Source organism: Peromyscus maniculatus, chromosome 1 (genome assembly GCF_049852395.1).
Source record: "Peromyscus maniculatus bairdii isolate BWxNUB_F1_BW_parent chromosome 1, HU_Pman_BW_mat_3.1, whole genome shotgun sequence".
In the NCBI taxonomy this organism is placed as follows: Eukaryota; Metazoa; Chordata; class Mammalia; order Rodentia; family Cricetidae; genus Peromyscus; species Peromyscus maniculatus.
Window position 1 is genome coordinate 69,913,893 of NC_134852.1, and position 21,138 is coordinate 69,935,030.

The 21,138-nt window shown below is 55.0% G+C and overlaps 1 long non-coding RNA gene and 10 other non-coding genes across 11 annotated transcripts in view; all 11 read right to left on the reverse strand.

Annotated features, from left to right (window-relative positions):
* The window catches only part of LOC143272046 (uncharacterized), a 129,703-nt gene that overhangs the window by 39,557 nt on the left and 69,008 nt on the right, over positions 1–21,138 (reverse strand). The gene's annotated exons all lie outside the window — the stretch shown is intronic.
* LOC143271554 (small nucleolar RNA SNORD116) lies at positions 1,857–1,950 on the reverse strand. The gene has a single exon (XR_013048775.1). It is a non-coding gene; the product is annotated as a small nucleolar RNA SNORD116 (small nucleolar RNA).
* LOC143271555 (small nucleolar RNA SNORD116) lies at positions 3,945–4,038 on the reverse strand. Its single transcript, XR_013048776.1, has one exon. It is a non-coding gene; the product is annotated as a small nucleolar RNA SNORD116 (small nucleolar RNA).
* Positions 6,033–6,126, reverse strand: LOC143271485 (small nucleolar RNA SNORD116). The gene has a single exon (XR_013048706.1). It is a non-coding gene; the product is annotated as a small nucleolar RNA SNORD116 (small nucleolar RNA).
* On the reverse strand, positions 8,122–8,215 carry LOC143271486 (small nucleolar RNA SNORD116). Its single transcript, XR_013048707.1, has one exon. It is a non-coding gene; the product is annotated as a small nucleolar RNA SNORD116 (small nucleolar RNA).
* On the reverse strand, positions 10,211–10,304 carry LOC143271556 (small nucleolar RNA SNORD116). The gene has a single exon (XR_013048777.1). It is a non-coding gene; the product is annotated as a small nucleolar RNA SNORD116 (small nucleolar RNA).
* LOC143271487 (small nucleolar RNA SNORD116) lies at positions 12,299–12,392 on the reverse strand. Its single transcript, XR_013048708.1, has one exon. It is a non-coding gene; the product is annotated as a small nucleolar RNA SNORD116 (small nucleolar RNA).
* On the reverse strand, positions 14,388–14,481 carry LOC143271557 (small nucleolar RNA SNORD116). Its single transcript, XR_013048778.1, has one exon. It is a non-coding gene; the product is annotated as a small nucleolar RNA SNORD116 (small nucleolar RNA).
* On the reverse strand, positions 16,477–16,570 carry LOC143271558 (small nucleolar RNA SNORD116). Its single transcript, XR_013048779.1, has one exon. It is a non-coding gene; the product is annotated as a small nucleolar RNA SNORD116 (small nucleolar RNA).
* LOC143271559 (small nucleolar RNA SNORD116) lies at positions 18,565–18,658 on the reverse strand. The gene has a single exon (XR_013048780.1). It is a non-coding gene; the product is annotated as a small nucleolar RNA SNORD116 (small nucleolar RNA).
* LOC143271579 (small nucleolar RNA SNORD116) lies at positions 20,653–20,746 on the reverse strand. The gene has a single exon (XR_013048800.1). It is a non-coding gene; the product is annotated as a small nucleolar RNA SNORD116 (small nucleolar RNA).

Sequence of the window (21,138 nt, forward strand, 5' to 3'; positions counted from 1 at the left end):
ACTTGAGGACCTAAGTCTGCTCCAGGTGCAGACAGGCCCGGGAAGCAGGGATGGTAAGTCCTCGCAGCACCACCAAGACCCCAGGATCCTGAGCACCTGGGACAAGGCATGGGAGGCTTACCTTGGGCCTCAGGCCTTCTCCTGCAGGTCACCAACACCAAGCAACTTCACTCGAGGCTCACTGTTTCAGGTGCCATGAGTCCTGGGCAAAGGAAGCTGGGCCACTCTCTCCGCACTATGCCCTTGCAGGCCACGCAATGCCACACTGTGAAGACATCAAAGCACATGCCAACATTACAGTGGGAAGCGGGCAACTGGCTCTGGGATGGATGGGTGGGCCTGGCTCGTCTCAATGGGCAGATCAGATCACATCTGCCCTCTCACCACTCCTGCTCTGCCCTCACCCTCCAGCATGCCAGGCCACATCGGTGCCAGGTTTCCACCAGGGTCTCAGAGCTTGTCCTTGCCCTGGGTCCCTCCTTCCCTCCGTGCCCTTTCAGATCACCTTGGACCCTCTCTGCAATCAAACCACCAGTGTCGGCCTGACCTACACATCATGGAGCTGCAATGCAGGCAAGCAGACTCTTCCCGAAAAAAAAAAAAAAAACCAGGGCCAACTGTTAGCACCTCAATCCTCTAACACTGTGCACTGGGGTCATTAAACAGGGCAAGCTCTACTTGCTGTCTCAAGTTCAAGCTGCTGAGGACGCAGCTCTGGCCATGCTCACTAGCCAACCCAAGCCTCCCGACTCCCATCAAATCATCTCTGACAACCAGGTCGGCAACGCTAACCCCGAAATCTGCATCTTTCTCCTGCTAGAAATGCTGAGATCCCGAGGTCAAACCGCCTAAAGTCTCCTCTGAGGACTTCACCACAGGCAATGGCAGGCACTCTGGCTCAACCAGATCTCCTTTCTCACTCTCTTTCTGCCTCCTTCTGTCTCTTTTTTTGTCTCTTTCTCTTTCTCCTGATTTCTCTCTCTGTCTCTGACCCTGTCTCTGGATTGATGCCACCCTCTGTCAGTCTGTCTTCATGGGACAGACCGTGTTCAAGAGCGCTGCCATTTTTGAATGCAAGCGAGAACACTGCATCAACACACCGTAACTTATGTGGGACGCCAAAGGCTAGCCAGAGAGCCTGGCACCTCCCAAGACAAGTTGCAACACACAAGGTCTCCAGTGACCAGAAATGCATGCACCCTTGCAAGCCAAGTCTCTTGGGCACCCTCCACTGCCCATGAGCAGAGCTCTCAAGGCAGTCTTGATCTACAGCCTGGGACCCAGAGTGCAATTCCTACAAGGAAGGGATCCCTAGCTGGCCTCCAAACAGGCCTTCCTGGAAGAATCACACCCTGCTGAAGACCACTCCGCAAAATAGGTGTCTTTCCTAGCTTTGAGATAGGCTTGAGCCAAGACGGGTGCTCCACTACCATGGGTGGAAGAAAAGCACTCTCACACCTGTCTCCTCCACCAGGAGGCCAGCAGTCTGACTTTAGCGCTCCCCGGTCAAGCTAGTCCACCAAAGGCCTCCAGCGTGCAGATTTCTACACAGGTCAGCACGCCTGTTTCAGGTGGGTGTCCCAAGCTAGCATATTTCTAGAGTGCCTACAAGAGAGCCCAAGGTCCAGGGTCCCATGTCTAGCTGTCAGTCTGGCTTGGGAGAGTGGGGATGGCTGCTTGCTTGCCAGCACGCCCCAAATATTCTCTTTTCCCCATGCCCCTGATGGCTAGCAGAGTGGGGGAAAGATCAAGCCCATGGCAAGAGAGTCTGGCTACTGCTGGAGGGGGGCAGGAGCAGCGGAGTGGTTCTCAGGCCTGTGTCTGACTCCCAGAGGACTTGGGTGAGCCAAGGTGCCGGCCCTCAGTTTCGATGAGAGCGGCGGTACTGAGTTTTCACTCATTTTGTTCAGCTTTTCCAAGGAATGTTTGACTGGAAATCATCATCGATCCAAGCACGCTGGAGTGCCCCGGTACAGGGATTTTCAGGGCACTCAGGACAGGGTGGGTGTTGGGGAGTGCGAGAAATACCAAGACATGCCCCGTCTTTGTGCAGGTGGCAACGGGTCTCTGCATGGAAATGGGAAGCAACTTGAGGACCTAAGTCTGCTCCAGGTGCAGACAGGCCCGGGAAGCAGGGATGGTAAGTCCTCGCAGCACCACCAAGACCCCAGGATCCTGAGCACCTGGGACAAGGCATGGGAGGCTTACCTTGGGCCTCAGGCCTTCTCCTGCAGGTCACCAACACCAAGCAACTTCACTCGAGGCTCACTGTTTCAGGTGCCATGAGTACTGGGCAAAGGAAGCTGGGCCACTCTCTCCGCACTATGGCCTTGCAGGCCACGCAATGCCACACTGTGAAGACATCAAAGCACATGCCAACATTACAGTGGGAAGCGGGCAACTGGCTCTGGGATGGATGGGTGGGCCTGGCTCGTTCAATGGGCAGATCAGATCACATCTGCCCTCTCACCACTCCTGCTCTTCCCTCACCCTCCAGCATGCCAGGCCACATCGGTGCCAGGTTTCCACCAGGGTCTCAGAGCTTGTCCTTGCCCTGGGTCCCTCCTTCCCTCCGTGCCCTTTCAGATCACCTTGGACCCTCTCTGCAATCAAACCACCAGTGTCGGCCTGACCTACACATCATGGAGCTGCAATGCAGGCAAGCAGACTCTTCCCGAAAAAAGAAAAAAAAAAACCAGGGCCAACTCTTAGCACCTCAGTCCTCTAACACTGTGCACTGGGGTCATTAAACAGGGCAAGCTCTACTTGCAGTCTCAAGTTCAAGCTGCGGAGGACGCAGCTCTGGCCATGCTCACTAGCCAACCCAAGCCTCCCGACTCCCATCAAATCATCTCTGACAACCAGGTCGGCAACGCTAACCCCGAAATCTGCATCTTTCTCCTGCTAGAAATGCTGAGATCCCGAGGTCAAACCGCCTAAAGTCTCCTCTGAGGACTTCACCACAGGCAATGGCAGGCACTCTGGCTCAACCAGATCTCCTTTCTCACTCTCTTTCTGCCTCCTTCTGTCTCTTTTTTTGTCTCTTTCTCTTTCTCCTGATTTCTCTCTCTGTCTCTGACCCTGTCTCTGGATTGATGCCACCCTCTGTCAGTCTGTCTTCATGGGACAGACCGTGTTCAAGAGCGCTGCCATTTTTGAATGCAAGCGAGAACACTGCATCAACACACCGTAACTTATGTGGGACGCCAAAGGCTAGCCAGAGAGCCTGGCACCTCCCAAGACAAGTTGCAACACACAAGGTCTCCAGTGACCAGAAATGCATGCACCCTTGCAAGCCAAGTCTCTTGGGCACCCTCCACTGCCCATGAGCAGAGCTCTCAAGGCAGTCTTGATCTACAGCCTGGGACCCAGAGTGCAATTCCTACAAGGAAGGGATCCCTAGCCGGCCTCCAAACAGGCCTTCCTGGAAGAATCACACCCTGCTGAAGACCACTCCGCAAAATAGGTGTCTTTCCTAGCTTTGAGATAGGCTTGAGCCAAGACGGGTGCTCCACTACCATGGGTGGAAGAAAAGCACTCTCACACCTGTCTCCTCCACCAGGAGGCCAGCAGTCTGACTTTAGCGCTCCCCGGTCAAGCTAGTCCACCAAAGGCCTCCAGCGTGCAGATTTCTACACAGGTCAGCACGCCTGTTTCAGGTGGGTGTCCCAAGCTAGCATATTTCTAGAGTGCCTACAAGAGAGCCCAAGGTCCAGGGTCCCATGTCTAGCTGTCAGTCTGGCTTGGGAGAGTGGGGATGGCTGCTTGCTTGCCAGCACGCCCCAAATATTCTCTTTTCCCCATGCCCCTGATGGCTAGCAGAGTGGGGGAAAGATCAAGCCCATGGCAAGAGAGTCTGGCTACTGCTGGAGGGGGGCAGGAGCAGCGGAGTGGTTCTCAGGCCTGTGTCTGACTCCCAGAGGACTTGGGTGAGCCAAGGTGCCGGCCCTCAGTTTCGATGAGAGCGGCGGTACTGAGTTTTCACTCATTTTGTTCAGCTTTTCCAAGGAATGTTTGACTGGAAATCATCATCGATCCAAGCACGCTGGAGTGCCCCGGTACAGGGATTTTCAGGGCACTCAGGACAGGGTGGGTGTTGGGGAGTGCGAGAAATACCAAGACATGCCCCGTCTTTGTGCAGGTGGCAACGGGTCTCTGCATGGAAATGGGAAGCAACTTGAGGACCTAAGTCTGCTCCAGGTGCAGACAGGCCCGGGAAGCAGGGATGGTAAGTCCTCGCAGCACCACCAAGACCCCAGGATCCTGAGCACCTGGGACAAGGCATGGGAGGCTTACCTTGGGCCTCAGGCCTTCTCCTGCAGGTCACCAACACCAAGCAACTTCACTCGAGGCTCACTGTTTCAGGTGCCATGAGTCCTGGGCAAAGGAAGCTGGGCCACTCTCTCCGCACTATGGCCTTGCAGGCCACGCAATGCCACACTGTGAAGACATCAAAGCACATGCCAACATTACAGTGGGAAGCGGGCAACTGGCTCTGGGATGGATGGGTGGGCCTGGCTCGTCTCAATGGGCAGATCAGATCACATCTGCCCTCTCACCACTCCTGCTCTGCCCTCACCCTCCAGCATGCCAGGCCACATCGGTGCCAGGTTTCCACCAGGGTCTCAGAGCTTGTCCTTGCCCTGGGTCCCTCCTTCCCTCCGTGCCCTTTCAGATCACCTTGGACCCTCTCTGCAATCAAACCACCAGTGTCGGCCTGACCTACACATCATGGAGCTGCAATGCAGGCAAGCAGACTCTTCCTGAAAAAAGAAAAAAAAAACCAGGGCCAACTGTTAGCACCTCAATCCTCTAACACTGTGCACTGGGGTCATTAAACAGGGCAAGCTCTACTTGCTGTCTCAAGTTCAAGCTGCTGAGGACGCAGCTCTGGCCATGCTCACTAGCCAACCCAAGCCTCCCGACTCCCATCAAATCATCTCTGACAACCAGGTCGGCAACGCTAACCCCGAAATCTGCATCTTTCTCCTGCTAGAAATGCTGAGATCCCGAGGTCAAACCGCCTAAAGTCTCCTCTGAGGACTTCACCACAGGCAATGGCAGGCACTCTGGCTCAACCAGATCTCCTTTCTCACTCTCTTTCTGCCTCCTTCTGTCTCTTTTTTTGTCTCTTTCTCTTTCTCCTGATTTCTCTCTCTGTCTCTGACCCTGTCTCTGGATTGATGCCACCCTCTGTCAGTCTGTCTTCATGGGACAGACCGTGTTCAAGAGCGCTGCCATTTTTGAATGCAAGCGAGAACACTGCATCAACACACCGTAACTTATGTGGGATGCCAAAGGGTAGCCAGAGAGCCTGGCACCTCCCAAGACAAGTTGCAACACACAAGGTCTCCAGTGACCAGAAATGCATGCACCCTTGCAAGCCAAGTCTCTTGGGCACCCTCCACTGCCCATGAGCAGAGCTCTCAAGGCAGTCTTGATCTACAGCCTGGGACCCAGAGTGCAATTCCTACAAGGAAGGGTTCCCTAGCCGGCCTCCAAACAGGCCTTCCTGGAAGAATCACACCCTGCTGAAGACCACTCCGCAAAATAGGTGTCTTTCCTAGCTTTGAGATAGGCTTGAGCCAAGACGGGTGCTCCACTACCATGGGTGGAAGAAAAGCACTCTCACACCTGTCTCCTCCACCAGGAGGCCAGCAGTCTGACCTTAGCGCTCCCCGGTCAAGCTAGTCCACCAAAGGCCTCCAGCGTGCAGATTTCTACACAGGTCAGCACGCCTGTTTCAGGTGGGTGTCCCAAGCTAGCATATTTCTAGAGTGCCTACAAGAGAGCCCAAGGTCCAGGGTCCCATGTCTAGCTGTCAGTCTGGCTTGGGAGAGTGGGGATGGCTGCTTGCTTGCCAGCACGCCCCAAATATTCTCTTTTCCCCATGCCCCTGATGGCTAGCAGAGTGGGGGAAAGATCAAGCCCATGGCAAGAGAGTCTGGCTACTGCTGGAGGGGGGCAGGAGCAGCGGAGTGGTTCTCAGGCCTGTGTCTGACTCCCAGAGGACTTGGGTGAGCCAAGGTGCCGGACCTCAGTTTCGATGAGAGCGGCGGTACTGAGTTTTCACTCATTTTGTTCAGCTTTTCCAAGGAATGTTTGACTGGAAATCATCATCGATCCAAGCACGCTGGAGTGCCCCGGTACAGGGATTTTCAGGGCACTCAGGACAGGGTGGGTGTTGGGGAGTGCGAGAAATACCAAGACATGCCCCGTCTTTGTGCAGGTGGCAACGGGTCTCTGCATGGAAATGGGAAGCAACTTGAGGACCTAAGTCTGCTCCAGGTGCAGACAGGCCCGGGAAGCAGGGATGGTAAGTCCTCGCAGCACCACCAAGACCCCAGGATCCTGAGCACCTGGGACAAGGCATGGGAGGCTTACCTTGGGCCTCAGGCCTTCTCCTGCAGGTCACCAACACCAAGCAACTTCACTCGAGGCTCACTGTTTCAGGTGCCATGAGTCCTGGGCAAAGGAAGCTGGGCCACTCTCTCCGCACTATGGCCTTGCAGGCCACGCAATGCCACACTGTGAAGACATCAAAGCACATGCCAACATTACAGTGGGAAGCGGGCAACTGGCTCTGGGATGGATGGGTGGGCCTGGCTCGTCTCAATGGGCAGATCAGATCACATCTGCCCTCTCACCACTCCTGCTCTGCCCTCACCCTCCAGCATGCCAGGCCACATCGGTGCCAGGTTTCCACCAGGGTCTCAGAGCTTGTCCTTGCCCTGGGTCCCTCCTTCCCTCCGTGCCCTTTCAGATCACCTTGGACCCTCTCTGCAATCAAACCACCAGTGTCGGCCTGACCTACACATCATGGAGCTGCAATGCAGGCAAGCAGACTCTTCCCGAAAAAAGAAAAAAAAAAACCAGGGCCAACTCTTAGCACCTCAATCCTCTAACACTGTGCACTGGGGTCATTAAACAGGGCAAGCTCTACTTGCAGTCTCAAGTTCAAGCTGCTGAGGACGCAGCTCTGGCCATGCTCACTAGCCAACCCAAGCCTCCCGACTCCCATCAAATCATCTCTGACAACCAGGTCGGCAACGCTAACCCCGAAATCTGCATCTTTCTCCTGCTAGAAATGCTGAGATCCCGAGGTCAAACCGCCTAAAGTCTCCTCTGAGGACTTCACCTCAGGCAATGGCAGGCACTCTGGCTCAACCAGATCTCCTTTCTCACTCTCTTTCTGCCTCCTTCTGTCTCTTTTTTCGTCTCTTTCTCTTTCTCCTGATTTCTCTCTCTGTCTCTGACCCTGTCTCTGGATTGATGCCACCCTCTGTCAGTCTGTCTTCATGGGACAGACCGTGTTCAAGAGCGCTGCCATTTTTGAATGCAAGCGAGAACACTGCATCAACACACCGTAACTTATGTGGGACGCCAAAGGCTAGCCAGAGAGCCTGGCACCTCCCAAGACAAGTTGCAACACACAAGGTCTCCAGTGACCAGAAATGCATGCACCCTTGCAAGCCAATTCGCTTTGGCACCCTCCACTGCCCATGAGCAGAGCTCTCAAGGCAGTCTTGATCTACAGCCTGGGACCCAGAGTGCAATTCCTACAAGGAAGGGATCCCTAGCCGGCCTCCAAACAGGCCTTCCTGGAAGAATCACACCCTGCTGAAGACCACTCCGCAAAATAGGTGTCTTTCCTAGCTTTGAGATAGGCTTGAGCCAAGACGGGTGCTCCACTACCATGGGTGGAAGAAAAGCACTCTCACACCTGTCTCCTCCACCAGGAGGCCAGCAGTCTGACTTTAGCGCTCCCCGGTCAAGCTAGTCCACCAAAGGCCTCCAGCGTGCAGATTTCTACACAGGTCAGCACGCCTGTTTCAGGTGGGTGTCCCAAGCTAGCATATTTCTAGAGTGCCTACAAGAGAGCCCAAGGTCCAGGGTCCCATGTCTAGCTGTCAGTCTGGCTTGGGAGAGTGGGGATGGCTGCTTGCTTGCCAGCACGCCCCAAATATTCTCTTTTCCCCATGCCCCTGATGGCTAGCAGAGTGGGGGAAAGATCAAGCCCATGGCAAGAGAGTCTGGCTACTGCTGGAGGGGGGCAGGAGCAGCGGAGTGGTTCTCAGGCCTGTGTCTGACTCCCAGAGGACTTGGGTGAGCCAAGGTGCTGGACCTCAGTTTCGATGAGAGCGGCGGTACTGAGTTTTCACTCATTTTGTTCAGCTTTTCCAAGGAATGTTTGACTGGAAATCATCATCGATCCAAGCACGCTGGAGTGCCCCGGTACAGGGATTTTCAGGGCACTCAGGACAGGGTGGGTGTTGGGGAGTGCGAGAAATACCAAGACATGCCCCGTCTTTGTGCAGGTGGCAGCGGGTCTCTGCATGGAAATGGGAAGCAACTTGAGGACCTAAGTCTGCTCCAGGTGCAGACAGGCCCGGGAAGCAGGGATGGTAAGTCCTCGCAGCACCACCAAGACCCCAGGATCCTGAGCACCTGGGACAAGGCATGGGAGGCTTACCTTGGGCCTCAGGCCTTCTCCTGCAGGTCACCAACACCAAGCAACTTCACTCGAGGCTCACTGTTTCAGGTGCCATGAGTCCTGGGCAAAGGAAGCTGGGCCACTCTCTCCGCACTATGGCCTTGCAGGCCACGCAATGCCACACTGTGAAGACATCAAAGCACATGCCAACATTACAGTGGGAAGCGGGCAACTGGCTCTGGGATGGATGGGTGGGCCTGGCTCGTCTCAATGGGCAGATCAGATCACATCTGCCCTCTCACCACTCCTGCTCTGCCCTCACCCTCCAGCATGCCAGGCCACATCGGTGCCAGGTTTCCACCAGGGTCTCAGAGCTTGTCCTTGCCCTGGGTCCCTCCTTCTCTCCGTGCCCTTTCAGATCACCTTGGACCCTCTCTGCAATCAAACCACCAGTGTCGGCCTGACCTACACATCATGGAGCTGCAATGCAGGCAAGCAGACTCTTCCCGAAAAAAGAAAAAAAAAAACCAGGGCCAACTCTTAGCACCTCAATCCTCTAACACTGTGCACTGGGGTCATTAAACAGGGCAAGCTCTACTTGCTGTCTCAAGTTCAAGCTGCTGAGGACGCAGCTCTGGCCATGCTCACTAGCCAACCCAAGCCTCCCGACTCCCATCAAATCATCTCTGACAACCAGGTCGGCAACGCTAACCCCGAAATCTGCATCTTTCTCCTGCTAGAAATGCTGAGATCCCGAGGTCAAACCGCCTAAAGTCTCCTCTGAGGACTTCACCACAGGCAATGGCAGGCACTCTGGCTCAACCAGATCTCCTTTCTCACTCTCTTTCTGCCTCCTTCTGTCTCTTTTTTTGTCTCTTTATCTTTCTCCTGATTTCTCTCTCTGTCTCTGACCCTGTCTCTGGATTGATGCCACCCTCTGTCAGTCTGTCTTCATGGGACAGACCGTGTTCAAGAGCGCTGCCATTTTTGAATGCAAGCGAGAACACTGCATCAACACACCGTAACTTATGTGGGACGCCAAAGGCTAGCCAGAGAGCCTGGCACCTCCCAAGACAAGTTGCAACACACAAGGTCTCCAGTGACCAGAAATGCATGCACCCTTGCAAGCCAAGTCTCTTGGGCACCCTCCACTGCCCATGAGCAGAGCTCTCAAGGCAGTCTTGATCTACAGCCTGGGACCCAGAGTGCAATTCCTACAAGGAAGGGATCCCTAGCCGGCCTCCAAACAGGCCTTCCTGGAAGAATCACACCCTGCTGAAGACCACTCCGCAAAATAGGTGTCTTTCCTAGCTTTGAGATAGGCTTGAGCCAAGACGGGTGCTCCACTACCATGGGTGGAAGAAAAGCACTCTCACACCTGTCTCCTCCACCAGGAGGCCAGCAGTCTGACCTTAGCGCTCCCCGGTCAAGCTAGTCCACCAAAGGCCTCCAGCGTGCAGATTTCTACACAGGTCAGCACGCCTGTTTCAGGTGGGTGTCCCAAGCTAGCATATTTCTAGAGTGCCTACAAGAGAGCCCAAGGTCCAGGGTCCCATGTCTAGCTGTCAGTCTGGCTTGGGAGAGTGGGGATGGCTGCTTGCTTGCCAGCACGCCCCAAATATTCTCTTTTCCCCATGCCCCTGATGGCTAGCAGAGTGGGGGAAAGATCAAGCCCATGGCAAGAGAGTCTGGCTACTGCTGGAGGGGGGCAGGAGCAGCGGATTGGTTCTCAGGCCTGTGTCTGACTCCCAGAGGACTTGGGTGAGCCAAGGTGCCGGCCCTCAGTTTCGATGAGAGCGGCGGTACTGAGTTTTCACTCATTTTGTTCAGCTTTTCCAAGGAATGTTTGACTGGAAATCATCATCGATCCAAGCACGCTGGAGTGCCCCGGTACAGGGATTTTCAGGGCACTCAGGACAGGGTGGGTGTTGGGGAGTGCGAGAAATACCAAGACATGCCCCGTCTTTGTGCAGGTGGCAACGGGTCTCTGCATGGAAATGGGAAGCAACTTGAGGACCTAAGTCTGCTCCAGGTGCAGACAGGCCCGGGAAGCAGGGATGGTAAGTCCTCGCAGCACCACCAAGACCCCAGGATCCTGAGCACCTGGGACAAGGCATGGGAGGCTTACCTTGGGCCTCAGGCCTTCTCCTGCAGGTCACCAACACCAAGCAACTTCACTCGAGGCTCACTGTTTCAGGTGCCATGAGTCCTGGGCAAAGGAAGCTGGGCCACTCTCTCCGCACTATGGCCTTGCAGGCCACGCAATGCCACACTGTGAAGACATCAAAGCACATGCCAACATTACAGTGGGAAGCGGGCAACTGGCTCTGGGATGGATGGGTGGGCCTGGCTCGTCTCAATGGGCAGATCAGATCACATCTGCCCTCTCACCACTCCTACTCTGCCCTCACCCTCCAGCATGCCAGGCCACATCGGTGCCAGGTTTCCACCAGGGTCTCAGAGCTTGTCCTTGCCCTGGGTCCCTCCTTCTCTCCGTGCCCTTTCAGATCACCTTGGACCCTCTCTGCAATCAAACCACCAGTGTCGGCCTGACCTAAACATCATGGAGCTGCAATGCAGGCAAGCAGACTCTTCCCGGAAAAAAGAAAAAAAAACCAGGGCCAACTGTTAGCACCTCAATCCTCTAACACTATGCACTGGGGTCATTAAACAGGGCAAGCTCTACTTGCTGTCTCAAGTTCAAGCTGCTGAGGACGCAGCTCTGGCCATGCTCACTAGCCAACCCAACCCTCCCGACTCCCATCAAATCATCTCTGACAACCAGGTCGGCAACGCTAACCCCGAAATCTGCATCTTTCTCCTGCTAGAAATGCTGAGATCCCGAGGTCAAACCGCCTAAAGTCTCCTCTGAGGACTTCACCACAGGCAATGGCAGGCACTCTGGCTCAACCAGATCTCCTTTCTCACTCTCTTTCTGCCTCCTTCTGTCTCTTTTTTTGTCTCTTTCTCTTTCTCCTGATTTCTCTCTCTGTCTCTGACCCTGTCTCTGGATTGATGCCACCCTCTGTCAGTCTGTCTTCATGGGACAGACCGTGTTCAAGAGCGCTGCCATTTTTGACTGCAAGGGAGAACACTGCATCAACACACCGTAACTTATGTGGGACGCCAAAGGCTAGCCAGAGAGCCTGGCACCTCCCAAGACAAGTTGCAACACACAAGGTCTCCAGTGACCAGAAATGCATGCACCCTTGCAAGCCAATTCGCTTTGGCACCCTCCACTGCCCATGAGCAGAGCTCTCAAGGCAGTCTTGATCTACAGCCTGGGACCCAGAGTGCAATTCCTACAAGGAAGGGATCCCTAGCCGGCCTCCAAACAGGCCTTCCTGGAAGAATCACACCCTGCTGAAGACCACTCCGCAAAATAGGTGTCTTTCCTAGCTTTGAGATAGGCTTGAGCCAAGACGGGTGCTCCACTACCATGGGTGGAAGAAAAGCACTCTCACACCTGTCTCCTCCACCAGGAGGCCAGCAGTCTGACCTTAGCGCTCCCCGGTCAAGCTAGTCCACCAAAGGTCTCCAGTGTGCAGATTTCTACACAGGTCAGCACGCCTGTTTCAGGTGGGTGTCCCAAGCTAGCATATTTCTAGAGTGCCTACAAGAGAGCCCAAGGTCCAGGGTCCCATGTCTAGCTGTCAGTCTGGCTTGGGAGAGTGGGGATGGCTGCTTGCTTGCCAGCACGCCCCAAATATTCTCTTTTCCCCATGCCCCTGATGGCTAGCAGAGTGGGGGAAAGATCAAGCCCATGGCAAGAGAGTCTGGCTACTGCTGGAGGGGGGCAGGAGCAGCGGAGTGGTTCTCAGGCCTGTGTCTGACTCCCAGAGGACTTGGGTGAGCCAAGGTGCCGGACCTCAGTTTCGATGAGAGCGGCGGTACTGAGTTTTCACTCATTTTGTTCAGCTTTTCCAAGGAATGTTTGACTGGAAATCATCATCGATCCAAGCACGCTGGAGTGCCCTGGTACAGGGATTTTCAGGGCACTCAGGACAGGGTGGGTGTTGGGGAGTGCGAGAAATACCAAGACATGCCCCGTCTTTGTGCAGGTGGCAACGGGTCTCTGCATGGAAATGGGAAGCAACTTGAGGACCTAAGTCTGCTCCAGGTGCAGACAGGCCCGGGAAGCAGGGATGGTAAGTCCTCGCAGCACCACCAAGACCCCAGGATCCTGAGCACCTGGGACAAGGCATGGGAGGCTTACCTTGGGCCTCAGGCCTTCTCCTGCAGGTCACCAACACCAAGCAACTTCACTCGAGGCTCACTGTTTCAGGTGCCATGAGTCCTGGGCAAAGGAAGCTGGGCCACTCTCTCCGCACTATGGCCTTGCAGGCCACGCAATGCCACACTGTGAAGACATCAAAGCACATGCCAACATTACAGTGGGAAGCGGGCAACTGGCTCTGGGATGGATGGGTGGGCCTGGCTCGTCTCAATGGGCAGATCAGATCACATCTGCCCTCTCACCACTCCTGCTCTGCCCTCACCCTCCAGCATGCCAGGCCACATCGGTGCCAGGTTTCCACCAGGGTCTCAGAGCTTGTCCTTGCCCTGGGTCCCTCCTTCCCTCCGTGCCCTTTCAGATCACCTTGGACCCTCTCTGCAATCAAACCACCAGTGTCGGCCTGACCTACACATCATGGAGCTGCAATGCAGGCAAGCAGACTCTTCCCGAAAAAAGAAAAAAAAAAACCAGGGCCAACTCTTAGCACCTCAATCCTCTAACACTGTGCACTGGGGTCATTAAACAGGGCAAGCTCTACTTGCAGTCTCAAGTTCAAGCTGCTGAGGACGCAGCTCTGGCCATGCTCACTAGCCAACCCAACCCTCCCGACTCCCATCAAATCATCTCTGACAACCAGGTCGGCAACGCTAACCCCGAAATCTGCATCTTTCTCCTGCTAGAAATGCTGAGATCCCGAGGTCAAACCGCCTAAAGTCTCCTCTGAGGACTTCACCACAGGCAATGGCAGGCACTCTGGCTCAACCAGATCTCCTTTCTCACTCTCTTTCTGCCTCCTTCTGTCTCTTTTTTTGTCTCTTTCTCTTTCTCCTGATTTCTCTCTCTGTCTCTGACCCTGTCTCTGGATTGATGCCACCCTCTGTCAGTCTGTCTTCATGGGACAGACCGTGTTCAAGAGCGCTGCCATTTTTGAATGCAAGCGAGAACACTGCATCAACACACCGTAACTTATGTGGGACGCCAAAGGCTAGCCAGAGAGCCTGGTACCTCCCAAGACAAGTTGCAACACACAAGGTCTCCAGTGACCAGAAATGCATGCACCCTTGCAAGCCAATTCGCTTTGGCACCCTCCACTGCCCATGAGCAGAGCTCTCAAGGCAGTCTTGATCTACAGCCTGGGACCCAGAGTGCAATTCCTACAAGGAAGGGATCCCTAGCCGGCCTCCAAACAGGCCTTCCTGGAAGAATCACACCCTGCTGAAGACCACTCCGCAAAATAGGTGTCTTTCCTAGCTTTGAGATAGGCTTGAGCCAAGACGGGTGCTCCACTACCATGGGTGGAAGAAAAGCACTCTCACACCTGTCTCCTCCACCAGGAGGCCAGCAGTCTGACCTTAGCGCTCCCCGGTCAAGCTAGTCCACCAAAGGCCTCCAGCGTGCAGATTTCTACACAGGTCAGCACGCCTGTTTCAGGTGGGTGTCCCAAGCTAGCATATTTCTAGAGTGCCTACAAGAGAGCCCAAGGTCCAGGGTCCCATGTCTAGCTGTCAGTCTGGCTTGGGAGAGTGGGGATGGCTGCTTGCTTGCCAGCACGCCCCAAATATTCTCTTTTCCCCATGCCCCTGATGGCTAGCAGAGTGGGGGAAAGATCAAGCCCATGGCAAGAGAGTCTGGCTACTGCTGGAGGGGGGCAGGAGCAGCGGAGTGGTTCTCAGGCCTGTGTCTGACTCCCAGAGGACTTGGGTGAGCCAAGGTGCCGGCCCTCAGTTTCGATGAGAGCGGCGGTACTGAGTTTTCACTCATTTTGTTCAGCTTTTCCAAGGAATGTTTGACTGGAAATCATCATCGATCCAAGCACGCTGGAGTGCCCCGGTACAGGGATTTTCAGGGCACTCAGGACAGGGTGGGTGTTGGGGAGTGCGAGAAATACCAAGACATGCCCCGTCTTTGTGCAGGTGGCAACGGGTCTCTGCATGGAAATGGGAAGCAACTTGAGGACCTAAGTCTGCTCCAGGTGCAGACAGGCCCGGGAAGCAGGGATGGTAAGTCCTCGCAGCACCACCAAGACCCCAGGATCCTGAGCACCTGGGACAAGGCATGGGAGGCTTACCTTGGGCCTCAGGCCTTCTCCTGCAGGTCACCAACACCAAGCAACTTCACTCGAGGCTCACTGTTTCAGGTGCCATGAGTCCTGGGCAAAGGAAACTGGGCCACTCTCTCCGCACTATGGCCTTGCAGGCCACGCAATGCCACACTGTGAAGACATCAAAGCACATGCCAACATTACAGTGGGAAGCGGGCAACTGGCTCTGGGATGGATGGGTGGGCCTGGCTCGTCTCAATGGGCAGATCAGATCACATCTGCCCTCTCACCACTCCTGCTCTGCCCTCACCCTCCAGCATGCCAGGCCACATCGGTGCCAGGTTTCCACCAGGGTCTCAGAGCTTGTCCTTGCCCTGGGTCCCTCCTTCCCTCCGTGCCCTTTCAGATCACCTTGGACCCTCTCTGCAATCAAACCACCAGTGTCGGCCTGACCTACACATCATGGAGCTGCAATGCAGGCAAGCAGACTCTTCCCGAAAAAAGAAAAAAAAAAACCAGGGCCAACTCTTAGCACCTCAATCCTCTAACACTGTGCACTGGGGTCATTAAACAGGGCAAGCTCTACTTGCAGTCTCAAGTTCAAGCTGCTGAGGACGCAGCTCTGGCCATGCTCACTAGCCAACCCAACCCTCGCGACTCCCATCAAATCATCTCTGACAACCAGGTCGGCAACGCTAACCCCGAAATCTGCATCTTTCTCCTGCTAGAAATGCTGAGATCCCGAGGTCAAACCGCCTAAAGTCTCCTCTGAGGACTTCACCACAGGCAATGGCAGGCACTCTGGCTCAACCAGATCTCCTTTCTCACTCTCTTTCTGCCTCCTTCTGTCTCTTTTTTTGTCTCTTTCTCTTTCTCCTGATTTCTCTCTCTGTCTCTGACCCTGTCTCTGGATTGATGCCACCCTCTGTCAGTCTGTCTTCATGGGACAGACCGTGTTCAAGAGCGCTGCCATTTTTGAATGCAAGCGAGAACACTGCATCAACACACCGTAACTTATGTGGGACGCCAAAGGCTAGCCAGAGAGCCTGGTACCTCCCAAGACAAGTTGCAACACACAAGGTCTCCAGTGACCAGAAATGCATGCACCCTTGCAAGCCAATTCGCTTTGGCACCCTCCACTGCCCATGAGCAGAGCTCTCAAGGCAGTCTTGATCTACAGCCTGGGACCCAGAGTGCAATTCCTACAAGGAAGGGATCCCTAGCCGGCCTCCAAACAGGCCTTCCTGGAAGAATCACACCCTGCTGAAGACCACTCCGCAAAATAGGTGTCTTTCCTAGCTTTGAGATAGGCTTGAGCCAAGACGGGTGCTCCACTACCATGGGTGGAAGAAAAGCACTCTCACACCTGTCTCCTCCACCAGGAGGCCAGCAGTCTGACCTTAGCGCTCCCCGGTCAAGCTAGTCCACCAAAGGTCTCCAGTGTGCAGATTTCTACACAGGTCAGCACGCCTGTTTCAGGTGGGTGTCCCAAGCTAGCATATTTCTAGAGTGCCTACAAGAGAGCCCAAGGTCCAGGGTCCCATGTCTAGCTGTCAGTCTGGCTTGGGAGAGTGGGGATGGCTGCTTGCTTGCCAGCACGCCCCAAATATTCTCTTTTCCCCATGCCCCTGATGGCTAGCAGAGTGGGGGAAAGATCAAGCCCATGGCAAGAGAGTCTGGCTACTGCTGGAGGGGGGCAGGAGCAGCGGAGTGGTTCTCAGGCCTGTGTCTGACTCCCAGAGGACTTGGGTGAGCCAAGGTGCCGGCCCTCAGTTTCGATGAGAGCGGCGGTACTGAGTTTTCACTCATTTTGTTCAGCTTTTCCAAGGAATGTTTGACTGGAAATCATCATCGATCCAAGCACGCTGGAGTGCCCCAGTACAGGGATTTTCAGGGCACTCAGGACAGGGTGGGTGTTGGGGAGTGCGAGAAATACCAAGACATGCCCCGTCTTTGTGCAGGTGGCAACGGGTCTCTGCATGGAAATGGGAAGCAACTTGAGGACCTAAGTCTGCTCCAGGTGCAGACAGGCCCGGGAAGCAGGGATGGTAAGTCCTCGCAGCACCACCAAGACCCCAGGATCCTGAGCACCTGGGACAAGGCATGGGAGGCTTACCTTGGGCCTCAGGCCTTCTCCTGCAGGTCACCAACACCAAGCAACTTCACTCGAGGCTCACTGTTTCAGGTGCCATGAGTCCTGGGCAAAGGAAGCTGGGCCACTCTCTCCGCACTATGGCCTTGCAGGCCACGCAATGCCACACTGTGAAGACATCAAAGCACATGCCAACATTACAGTGGGAAGCGGGCAACTGGCTCTGGGATGGATGGGTGGGCCTGGCTCGTCTCAATGGGCAGATCAGATCACATCTGCCCTCTCACCACTCCTGCTCTGCCCTCACCCTCCAGCATGCCAGGCCACATCGGTGCCAGGTTTCCACCAGGGCCTCAGAGCTTGTCCTTGCCCTGGGTCCCTCCTTCCCTCCGTGCCCTTTCAGATCACCTTGGACCCTCTCTGCAATCAAACCACCAGTGTCGGCCTGACCTACACATCATGGAGCTGCAATGCAGGCAAGCAGACTCTTCCTGAAAAAAGAAAAAAAAAACCAGGGCCAACTCTTAGCACCTCAATCCTCTAACACTGTGCACTGGGGTCATTAAACAGGGCAAGCTCTACTTGCTGTCTCAAGTTCAAGCAGCTGAGGACGCAGCTCTGGCCATGCTCACTAGCCAACCCAACCCTCCCGACTCCCATCAAATCATCTCTGACAACCAGGTCGGCAACGCTAACCCCGAAATCTGCATCTTTCTCCTGCTAGAAATGCTGAGATCCCGAGGTCAAACCGCCTAAAGTCTCCTCTGAGGACTTCACCACAGGCAATGGCAGGCACTCTGGCTCAACCAGATCTCCTTTCTCACTCTCTTTCTGCCTCCTTCTGTCTCTTTTTTTGTCTCTTTCTCTTTCTCCTGATTTCTCTCTCTGTCTCTGACCCTGTCTCTGGATTGATGCCACCCTCTGTCAGTCTGTCTTCATGGGACAGACCGTGTTCAAGAGCGCTGCCATTTTTGAATGCAAGCGAGAACACTGCATCAACACACCGTAACTTATGTGGGACACCAAAGGCTAGCCAGAGAGCCTGGCACCTCCCAAGACAAGTTGCAACACACAAGGTCTCCAGTGACCAGAAATGCATGCACCCTTGCAAGCCAATTCGCTCTGGCACCCTCCACTGCCCATGAGCAGAGCTCTCAAGGCAGTCTTGATCTACAGCCTGGGACCCAGAGTGCAATTCCTACAAGGAAGGGATCCCTAGCCGGCCTCCAAACAGGCCTTCCTGGAAGAATCACACCCTGCTGAAGACCACTCCGCAAAATAGGTGTCTTTCCTAGCTTTGAGATAGGCTTGAGCCAAGACGGGTGCTCCACTACCATGGGTGGAAGAAAAGCACTCTCACACCTGTCTCCTCCACCAGGAGGCCAGCAGTCTGACCTTAGCGCTCCCCGGTCAAGCTAGTCCACCAAAGGTCTCCAGTGTGCAGATTTCTACACAGGTCAGCACGCCTGTTTCAGGTGGGTGTCCCAAGCTAGCATATTTCTAGAGTGCCTACAAGAGAGCCCAAGGTCCAGGGTCCCATGTCTAGCTGTCAGTCTGGCTTGGGAGAGTGGGGATGGCTGCTTGCTTGCCAGCACGCCCCAAATATTCTCTTTTCCCCATGCCCCTGATGGCTAGCAGAGTGGGGGAAAGATCAAGCCCATGGCAAGAGAGTCTGGCTACTGCTGGAGGGGGGCAGGAGCAGCGGAGTGGTTCTCAGGCCTGTGTCTGACTCCCAGAGGACTTGGGTGAGCCAAGGTGCCGGCCCTCAGTTTCGATGAGAGCGGCGGTACTGAGTTTTCACTCATTTTGTTCAGCTTTTCCAAGGAATGTTTGACTGGAAATCATCATCGATCCAAGCACGCTGGAGTGCCCCGGTACAGGGATTTTCAGGGCACTCAGGACAGGGTGGGTGTTGGGGAGTGCGAGAAATACCAAGACATGCCCCGTCTTTGTGCAGGTGGCAACGGGTCTCTGCATGGAAATGGGAAGCAACTTGAGGACCTAAGTCTGCTCCAGGTGCAGACAGGCCCGGGAAGCAGGGATGGTAAGTCCTCGCAGCACCACCAAGACCCCAGGATCCTGAGCACCTGGGACAAGGCATGGGAGGCTTACCTTGGGCCTCAGGCCTTCTCCTGCAGGTCACCAACACCAAGCAACTTCACTCGAGGCTCACTGTTTCAGGTGCCATGAGTCCTGGGCAAAGGAAGCTGGGCCACTCTCTCCGCACTATGGCCTTGCAGGCCACGCAATGCCACACTGTGAAGACATCAAAGCACATGCCAACATTACAGTGGGAAGCGGGCAACTGGCTCTGGGATGGATGGGTGGGCCTGGCTCGTCTCAATGGGCAGATCAGATCACATCTGCCCTCTCACCACTCCTGCTCTGCCCTCACCCTCCAGCATGCCAGGCCACATCGGTGCCAGGTTTCCACCAGGGTCTCAGAGCTTGTCCTTGCCCTGGGTCCCTCCTTCCCTCCGTGCCCTTTCAGATCACCTTGGACCCTCTCTGCAATCAAACCACCAGTGTCGGCCTGACCTACACATCATGGAGCTGCAATGCAGGCAAGCAGACTCTTCCCGAAAAAAGAAAAAAAAAACCAGGGCCAACTCTTAGCACCTCAATCCTCTAACACTGTGCACTGGGGTCATTAAACAGGGCAAGCTCTACTTGCTGTCTGAAGTTCAAGCTGCTGAGGACGCAGCTCTGGCCATGCTCACTAGCCAACCCAACCCTCCCGACTCCCATCAAATCATCTCTGACAACCAGGTCGGCAACGCTAACCCCGAAATCTGCATCTTTCTCCTGCTAGAAATGCTGAGATCCCGAGGTCAAACCGCCTAAAGTCTCCTCTGAGGACTTCACCACAGGCAATGGCAGGCACTCTGGCTCAACCAGATCTCCTTTCTCACTCTCTTTCTGCCTCCTTCTGTCTCTTTTTTTGTCTCTTTCTCTTTCTCCTGATTTCTCTCTCTGTCTCTGACCCTGTCTCTGGATTGATGCCACCCTCTGTCAGTCTGTCTTCATGGGACAGACCGTGTTCAAGAGCGCTGCCATTTTTGAATGCAAGCGAGAACACTGCATCAACACACCGTAACTTATGTGGGACGCCAAAGGCTAGCCAGAGAGCCTGGTACCTCCCAAGACAAGTTGCAACACACAAGGTCTCCAGTGACCAGAAATGCATGCACCCTTGCAAGCCAATTCGCTTTGGCACCCTCCACTGCCCATGAGCAGAGCTCTCAAGGCAGTCTTGATCTACAGCCTGGGACCCAGAGTGCAATTCCTACAAGGAAGGGATCCCTAGCCGGCCTCCAAACAGGCCTTCCTGGAAGAATCACACCCTGCTGAAGACCACTCCGCAAAATAGGTGTCTTTCCTAGCTTTGAGATAGGCTTGAGCCAAGACGGGTGCTCCACTACCATGGGTGGAAGAAAAGCACTCTCACACCTGTCTCCTCCACCAGGAGGCCAGCAGTCTGACCTTAGCGCTCCCCGGTCAAGCTAGTCCACCAAAGGTCTCCAGTGTGCAGATTTCTACACAGGTCAGCACGCCTGTTTCAGGTGGGTGTCCCAAGCTAGCATATTTCTAGAGTGCCTACAAGAGAGCCCAAGGTCCAGGGTCCCATGTCTAGCTGTCAGTCTGGCTTGGGAGAGTGGGGATGGCTGCTTGCTTGCCAGCACGCCCCAAATATTCTCTTTTCCCCATGCCCCTGATGGCTAGCAGAGTGGGGGAAAGATCAAGCCCATGGCAAGAGAGTCTGGCTACTGCTGGAGGGGGGCAGGAGCAGCGGAGTGGTTCTCAGGCCTGTGTCTGACTCCCAGAGGACTTGGGTGAGCCAAGGTGCCGGCCCTCAGTTTCGATGAGAGCGGCGGTACTGAGTTTTCACTCATTTTGTTCAGCTTTTCTAAGGAATGTTTGACTGGAAATCATCATCGATCCAAGCACGCTGGAGTGCCCCGGTACAGGGATTTTCAGGGCACTCAGGACAGGGTGGGTGTTGGGGAGTGCGAGAAATACCAAGACATGCCCCGTCTTTGTGCAGGTGGCAACGGGTCTCTGCATGGAAATGGGAAGCAACTTGAGGACCTAAGTCTGCTCCAGGTGCAGACAGGCCCGGGAAGCAGGGATGGTAAGTCCTCGCAGCACCACCAAGACCCCAGGATCCTGAGCACCTGGGACAAGGCATGGGAGGCTTACCTTGGGCCTCAGGCCTTCTCCTGCAGGTCACCAACACCAAGCAACTTCACTCGAGGCTCACTGTTTCAGGTGCCATGAGTCCTGGGCAAAGGAAGCTGGGCCACTCTCTCCGCACTATGGCCTTGCAGGCCACG